Below are 7,365 nucleotides of genomic sequence, written 5' to 3'. Positions count from 1 at the left end.
AGTTATCTCATGCCAGAAATTGGAGGAAAAAGAAATGAAAGAAAAAAAAAAACAACGTGCTATTTTAAGTCTTCCACTCTGCAGAGATTATATTCAGCAAGGTGCCTCTCTACAATTTGATTAGAAAAGTTTAAAAGGTCGCAACAGACCGCAGAGTATTTGCAAACTGGAAATGAGCCGACTTTCGGAGCAAGGGCTAGAAATACCTTGTCGAAGCAGCCAGTCTTTCTTGCACCTAAGACATCAGAAACTATGGGCTGACGCATGGAGTTTTATGTCTGCAAAGCATTTTCTGAGCTAGCATAATTATATTTGAAGTTGCAGCATGATATAAACTGCTTTTAAGCCCCATAAAAAGCTTGTGGTGGTCTGCACAAGAAATCTCTCTAGTGCTATAAGCCAGGTATTAGTCAAGAAAAAATGTTTTGTTTTAACCTTTCCCATCGAATACTCAGAAATTTAATCAAAGTCACCCACTTTTTTCCATATGCGTTTTTAATGTCGAGGACACATCACATGTCACGGGAAAAAATTTGCTGTCACAAATTTCAACTCGTTCTGGTTAAGAGCTAATTCTCTGGGAACAAGGGCCCCAACAGTGCTGAAAAAATACCTAAATATAGCCACGTGCAAGAGTGAAATTTGCTCCTATTACTTCAGACTCCTGGGATCAAGACACCAGGTTAGTCATAAATGCTCTCTGACATGAAGTTTTCCAAAGACACCAAAACTTTGACTAGTAAACTATAAATTTACAAAGACCAGAAAGCCCCAGCAAACACCGAATCTTTAGGTGAGCAGAGGCAACTCCTGTGATATCATTTTATTAGCTGACTACTTTACAGCTCAGTTAGCAGTGAGCATCCAAAGTGAAGCATCTCTGCGTTGGAAGGGATTTTGTCAGTAACTGTGAGCAATGCGAAAAGAAATACAGATTACACCAAGCTAAGTATGATAAACCAAATTATTCCCAGCTTTGTTTGCAACCACATCATTCTGCAAATGTTCTTACTCAAAGACAGGAGACAATTTGCAAAGGTTTGTGTCATGACCTGGTGATCTGTTCAGCTTGAACACGAGACGCATGAACGATGAAGGCAAAACACACAAAGCAAAAATCCAGCCACAGAGGCAGTGAAAAGCTCTACGAAGCTGGAGCTTGCTCTTGCGGATGGACCGCACCTATTGCTGCACGTGTTTAGGGGCAAAGCCTGGAAGCCACCCTCTTTCTGCATCCTACCTGAGGCTTGCAGTTTGGTGCCATCCTCGCTGCTGCCACAATGCACTGCTGGTGCCAACGAGCAGGACGTGCCAGGAAAGCATTTCTAGACAGAGAAGACTTCTCCCAGTCCCAGCCAGCCAAGCCAAACCCCTGTGCTGGGATGACCACAGCACTGCTTGTGCCCCCCAGTGTCCCACCACGGGCTGCTCCGCTTCATTTTGGGGAAAAGGCTTTCACCTGCAGGGGTAACGATGCTCCAGAGGAGCTGGAGGACAGCTACAGGAAGATCAGCCTGAGGTTCCTGCCACTGCAGCCCTGTAAGCACCTTGCCCAGGACGTGCTCCAAGCTTTTGACAGCCAGCCACCGAATAAAGATACTATCTGACCAGCAGTGAGCAACCAGCTCGTTAGTTAATAGCCTGAGGGAATCCGAGGGCGTTTTATGCTCTAATACTCTGTTCATTAACTGTAGTAACAACCAATTTCAAGGTGATTATTGCTATTATAAGCTATGATCAATTTTTTAAACATGTTTCCATTTTTTTTTCCCAGCCTAAAGCCACAGCATTAGAGCTAGGGGAGCAGCTGTGTTGAGAATTAGACTTTTCCCCAGATTAATATCTGATTTTCCATCAAAGAGAATACAGGACACATTCTGTTAGGTTTCTAATTGTTTCTACCATAAACCTCCAGCACGCTGAAATATGATCTCTAATAATTTTTAGTTTGAACTTCCTATACATAATCCATCTGACTAGATGGTCCTCAGCAAAAGCCGTTAAAGCAATTTGTTTCACTTACGTAGAGGAATAAATCAGTGCTTAATTATCTGTGGTTTATTATTAACAGCACTGGTGAGCTGACCATATGCCATGACTTCATCTTTTCACACAGAAAAATGAGAATATACTGATTGTTTTTATTATGTCTTTCAACACCCAGTCAGCGTTCCAGTGAAATGAAGACGGAGAGTTGTGCAATGTTACTCAATGATAAATAACAGCACGCTGAGATTCTTTGCCCTTGCTTTTAGGATTCACCTTTATGTGCTCTATTAGTGGAAATACTTACGAGCGTCTTGTACGGCAGCAGAAGGCTGTTTCCAGGAGATGTATGGCATGGAGCACAGCACTTTTCTTCGTGGGCCTTCAAATAGACTGGCTTCAAAACATGGCATGTGTTCAACCCCAGAATGCTTGAGACCCGGTATGGATTTAATGTAAAGGCCGGAGAGACACACCTTCCTGATTTTTCAGACTTAATTGAGTCCATGCTGCAAACCCTTATGAAGTCAGTGGAGTACCAAATAACACAGGTTTTGATCCGCTGCCAGGGCAGCCTTCGACTCTTTAGTAGACACAGCGGCGAAATAAAACTTTCTTGAAAACATTACGGATTGATGAACTGCTTTGGCACGAGTCCAGCTGCCCAGACTTTCCCTACTCCAGATAGACCCAAAATGAACCGAAGGTTCGTGGAGGCGCAGACCTCCGAACGAGGAAGGCAGGTAGGGCACAAACCCAACCCGGCCGACAGCAGGTGCTACACACGCGCTGCAACAGGAGCGGAGAGCCTTCAAGTTCAAGGTCTCCTGCACAGGACGGGACGGGGCAGCCCCACTCCGACCCGTACTGCTTCACATCGCACATCGGGACACGAGCCCTGGGCTGCCTGTGGTTCACACAGGAACAGAGGTCAGCTGATACCCAACACTTTTTTGGGTAGGAACAGGATTTCTGGACCATAAAGAGACCCTGATCATCAGTGGGCATTTCAGGGGGTCATGACCACCCGGAGGTTACGTCCTTTTTAGAGCACTACTTACCTAGGTCAAACTACAGATTGGGAAGGAAAACAAAAGCGCTGCGAATTCACTGGTTCATTTGTGGTGACGGAGAGGGATGGGGGTTCAGTTCAGCAGAGGAAATGGAAGCTTCCTACCTGAATCTTTCTCCAAACCTTAGCACTAAATTAGAACATCCCCAGACATGAGGCAAGGCTGTGACAAATCCTATAGCTTTGGGAAAAAATTTCCTTACATGCATGCATTTTCTGGCTGTTTGTTCCCTTCAAAACCTGTTGCACCTTCCAAACAAATCTCACATTTACCAACTCCCAACACGGAGAGAAATGGGAACCACATCTCTTCTCTTCTAACACTTTCAGGCTCCCCATCCCACAGCGTCCCCATCGTGGAAGCAGCAAGCGACAAATTGCCGTTCCTGCAACGTGATGGGGGCGGGAGACAGGCAGGGCATTTCCACTCTCCTCCCTGCTTTTCCCCCCTCAGATCAGGCATATTCTAGTTCTTCTCAACCTCAGCACAACAAAATTCAAATCAGCCCCCGCAGCCAAGAAGCCCTGAACCAGACCCCTTAAATCAGTGCCCTAATCAGGATGCAGATGAACAGCCATGTGCATCGCCATCTATAATCTCCGTACCTCCAGCCTGTTTGCTGTCACAAGTCATTCGTTTGAGGCTTCTCTGGAGCCTTAAAGAACCATTTGCAACTTGTTTTGTTGCTTTTTTCCCCTTAATTGGCTCTGGATAAACTCTCAGCTGCCTGGGCAACTCCAGTCTTATGACAAGGGAAGGAACACGTTAGCCTTGCCTCTGGCACGGCTTGATTTTCAGAGAGGAAGGCAAGAGGCTGCACAAACCCATGGCGTGAGTAGCAACAGGCCTGGCTTTGCAGGAGCCCGGTAAATCTTTAGTACTTTTCAGCTTGTTGAAGAGCTGAAGGAAAGGCACAACCCAACACCTGTAAGAAGTAATCTGAACAGTGTCGCTCATCCACAGAGCTCAAAGGGCGACGTGAATGGAAATGTACACCAAGGCACGATCCCGTAGGAGGCACTGCAAAGATGGGTAGGCTGAACAAGAAAGTCAGACAGGATCATCACATGGCTCGCATCAAGACATTTCAGCTCCAGAAGAGCCAGCCGGTACGCTGACCCCGCGGAGCATTTCAACACGTGCACATGTTTAAGCAACGGCACGCTGCAGTGGCAGTGTAAGGGAGACAACGCCAGGTTACATGGAGGCCACTCACAGCACAAATACTCCCAGGCTCTTTGCTGGATCCAAGCCTGAGATGCCTGGCCCTCAGTACCTGATCTAACTATCTTTCCTCTCTGCACAGGCATTACGAATGAGATCTACAGGTAGGATTTGTTCAGTAAATGGGAACAGGACCTACATGTGACACAAAGGGCTATTAACCCAGCATCAGGTAATAAAATCAGCCTGTTTCTCTGTCTCTTTTCTTTCTTTTTTTTTTTTTTAAGTATCAACCAAATGGAAAGGAAAAGGTTGTTTCTTCCAAAAACCGTCCGCTACCCATTTTTATCAAATATTTTGCTGATCTCTTAATCATCACATTCATCAGTTGCTGGATTTCATCTCATTTTCCATGGCTCTTGGCACCCGTGTGTGGTACTACCGATTCATGGCAGCGGCACGTTCATCTCCAGCTGCCAAGCGCTGCTGGCCGGCACCCTGAACTTTCGGGTGGTTCTTCACTCGGGCAAAAAGAACAGCTTCCAGCGTAATCAGGTCATCCATGAGCAAGGGAAAAAGAGAAATGGAGATTTGTTAACACATACATGTAGAGGGGTGATATATCAGCGGAGAAAGGGTGTCTAGGCCAGTTGCTCAGCTGGTGCAAATCACTGGATCATCAGTGAAGACCACAAGGCTGTGTGATTCACAGCAGCCTAAGACCTGGTCTTAATTTTCCTCAGCCCGGCGTCTCTGATTTACACTTGTGCTGAGCAAATGACACAGGGTGGCAAATGCTATCAGGCTGATTGATACTGTAAACCAGGAATAAACGTGCACAAAATACAGAGGCGGTGAAGAATCAGGCCCCGTGTGTTCGTTACACAGGGCAGAGCTGACACACTGCTCCACGCTTCCAAGTGACGGAGACAGCTCGGAGTCATCTCTGCTCCTGCTGACCACCCCAAGGGAGTCTGAGTTTGTTCCTCCTCCTTCTCTTACCCCACAAATTCCCTCGTTACACTGCTGCCCACAAGAAGAGATTTTACAAAGGGATCTTCCAAATCTTTCCTTACATGCAACAGGCCAAGTCCTGCCCACAGCTAAGCCTTGGCAGCCCCATGTAATCAGATTGAGCCTCCCTCCCCGTACAGAGAGCGCACAGATGTGAAGATCAGTCTGTGGCGCATCCTCGCAGAGCGTGCCCGCTGGTTTGTGAAAGCATCTGCCAGCCACAAAGAAAATCATCTCTGGTATTAGGCTAAAATGCCTTATCTGGTGTAATTCAGCATGACGACACCTCAGTCAGTGTGGATGGAGCCATTTCCTCCAGCCGAGTATCTGGTCCACTCCGTACAGATTCAGCTCTTAGCAGCCACGCAGCCCCTGATTCCCCTCCCATTTCCCAGCTCTATTCTGATCAGCTTGCTTGGGGCTTTTTTTCCTCCTCTAGTAAAGCTTGCTGAAAGTGCCTCTGTTCCAGGGCACTCTCTTTGAAATATGTCTTAGCTTCCAAGGGTAATGAACTCTTTTATAATAAACGCCTAGCTATAATGTGAACAATACTTGGCTTCCAGGAACTGCCTTATAATTACACGGCTCAGTATTGCATGTCAGAGGTTTGCTTCATCTTTAATATTTTATGAAGAAATTCAGAATCTGACAGTAAAAGTATTTAACCCAGAGGACCTAGAACCCTGCCTATTATTCTGTAAAGTAGCCATCCTGCTGCACTTTGGTGCACCACCATTATCCCTGGTGCATACTCACACTCTTTGATACTCTCTAAGTAGACACAACCACATGCTGTCCAGATGGAAACCTGGCTGCATCATTACATTATATTGAAATAACCCAATACCACCTGTTTCTGCTGGGGTTTCTGCCAACGTTTTCCCATAAAACATTTATTTTGCTAATATTTTAGTTGGTCACCACAGAAGGACACTTGAAGCTAAAGATTTACCATGTGTGCAGCCACAAGGAAAACCCTTTGAAAAAAAAAAAAAAGGAAGAAAAAAAAAAAAAACAACAAAGCTCAAGAATAGCTAATGCCTATTGTTTAAAATGTGGATGTTCACCTAGGAACTATGTAATAACACTCTGCAGGGACTGCAAACCAAACACAGGTTTTTGGCAGTGTACATCAAGTCAATTATCTTAACTGTGCTGATACTCACCTCTCATATAATTAAAGAAAAACTTTCATGTGTGGAGTGGGAATAATATATAATAACATTAATAAAAACCTGTTTGCTTTCTGGTTGGTTTTGTTATTGTTTCATATTGATCAGTAATGTTAGAGAACTATCATTCTCCTTCATCTCCCCTAGCCCCCAAATAAAACCAGTTATCCTCAGTTATTCCATAAAAATCAGAGAGAGATTATAACTCCGAGCCTGCTTGGGATACTCAAATGAGATACCCTATAAAAGAGCACTAGGATTTCTGATCTGGAAATTATGTATTTACAGACATCTTACTATTAAAAAAAAACTATTACTATTACTAAAAAAAAAAAAAAAAAAAAAAAAAGACAGGAACCACTTGACTTGCCAAAAGCATTTGATAAGAATCTTCCTAGCATGAGGTCACTCAGGTACATACCTTTTATTTTCCAATGTTGATCTCCCTACTTAAGTCCAAGCAGTAGCCGTACTTCATGCCAATACCTTTATCCCACTTACACCAAATTTTGTGGAAAGAACAAGAATTAACAGTTCATTGCTTCCAGTGCATTATCTGGGGATCATTTCCTACTATCTTATTTTAATAGATTCAGTATTACGAAGGGAGAAGCAACACTGCCATGTAACTAGGATGACCAACGGAATGCCACAAATAACAATCAGTAAATCAGCAATGGGAAATGCTTCTTAAAACGCAGTAATCAGACACATGTGAGGTATTTGGCAAATGGCAGGCATCGGTAGAAATAAGGATTTGATCCAAAAAAACAAATCCACAAACAGAGCAAAAGTACCAACTAGTGTGGCAATTCACTTTTACAAATGAGAATTTCTTCAGCTGTAAGAAAGCTACTTTACAGGAGGGAAAAAGTACAAGGTGGAAGGTATAGAAATGTGATAGTTTTGTTAGAAATTTTAATTGAATGTATTTAATATAGCTCAACTATATTCAA

This window comes from Aythya ferina (assembly GCF_964211825.1).
Source record: "Aythya ferina genome assembly, chromosome: 3".
Classification (NCBI taxonomy): Eukaryota; Metazoa; Chordata; class Aves; order Anseriformes; family Anatidae; genus Aythya; species Aythya ferina.
The sequence above is the reverse complement of the archived record's forward strand: the minus strand, read 5'-3'. Positions refer to the sequence as shown.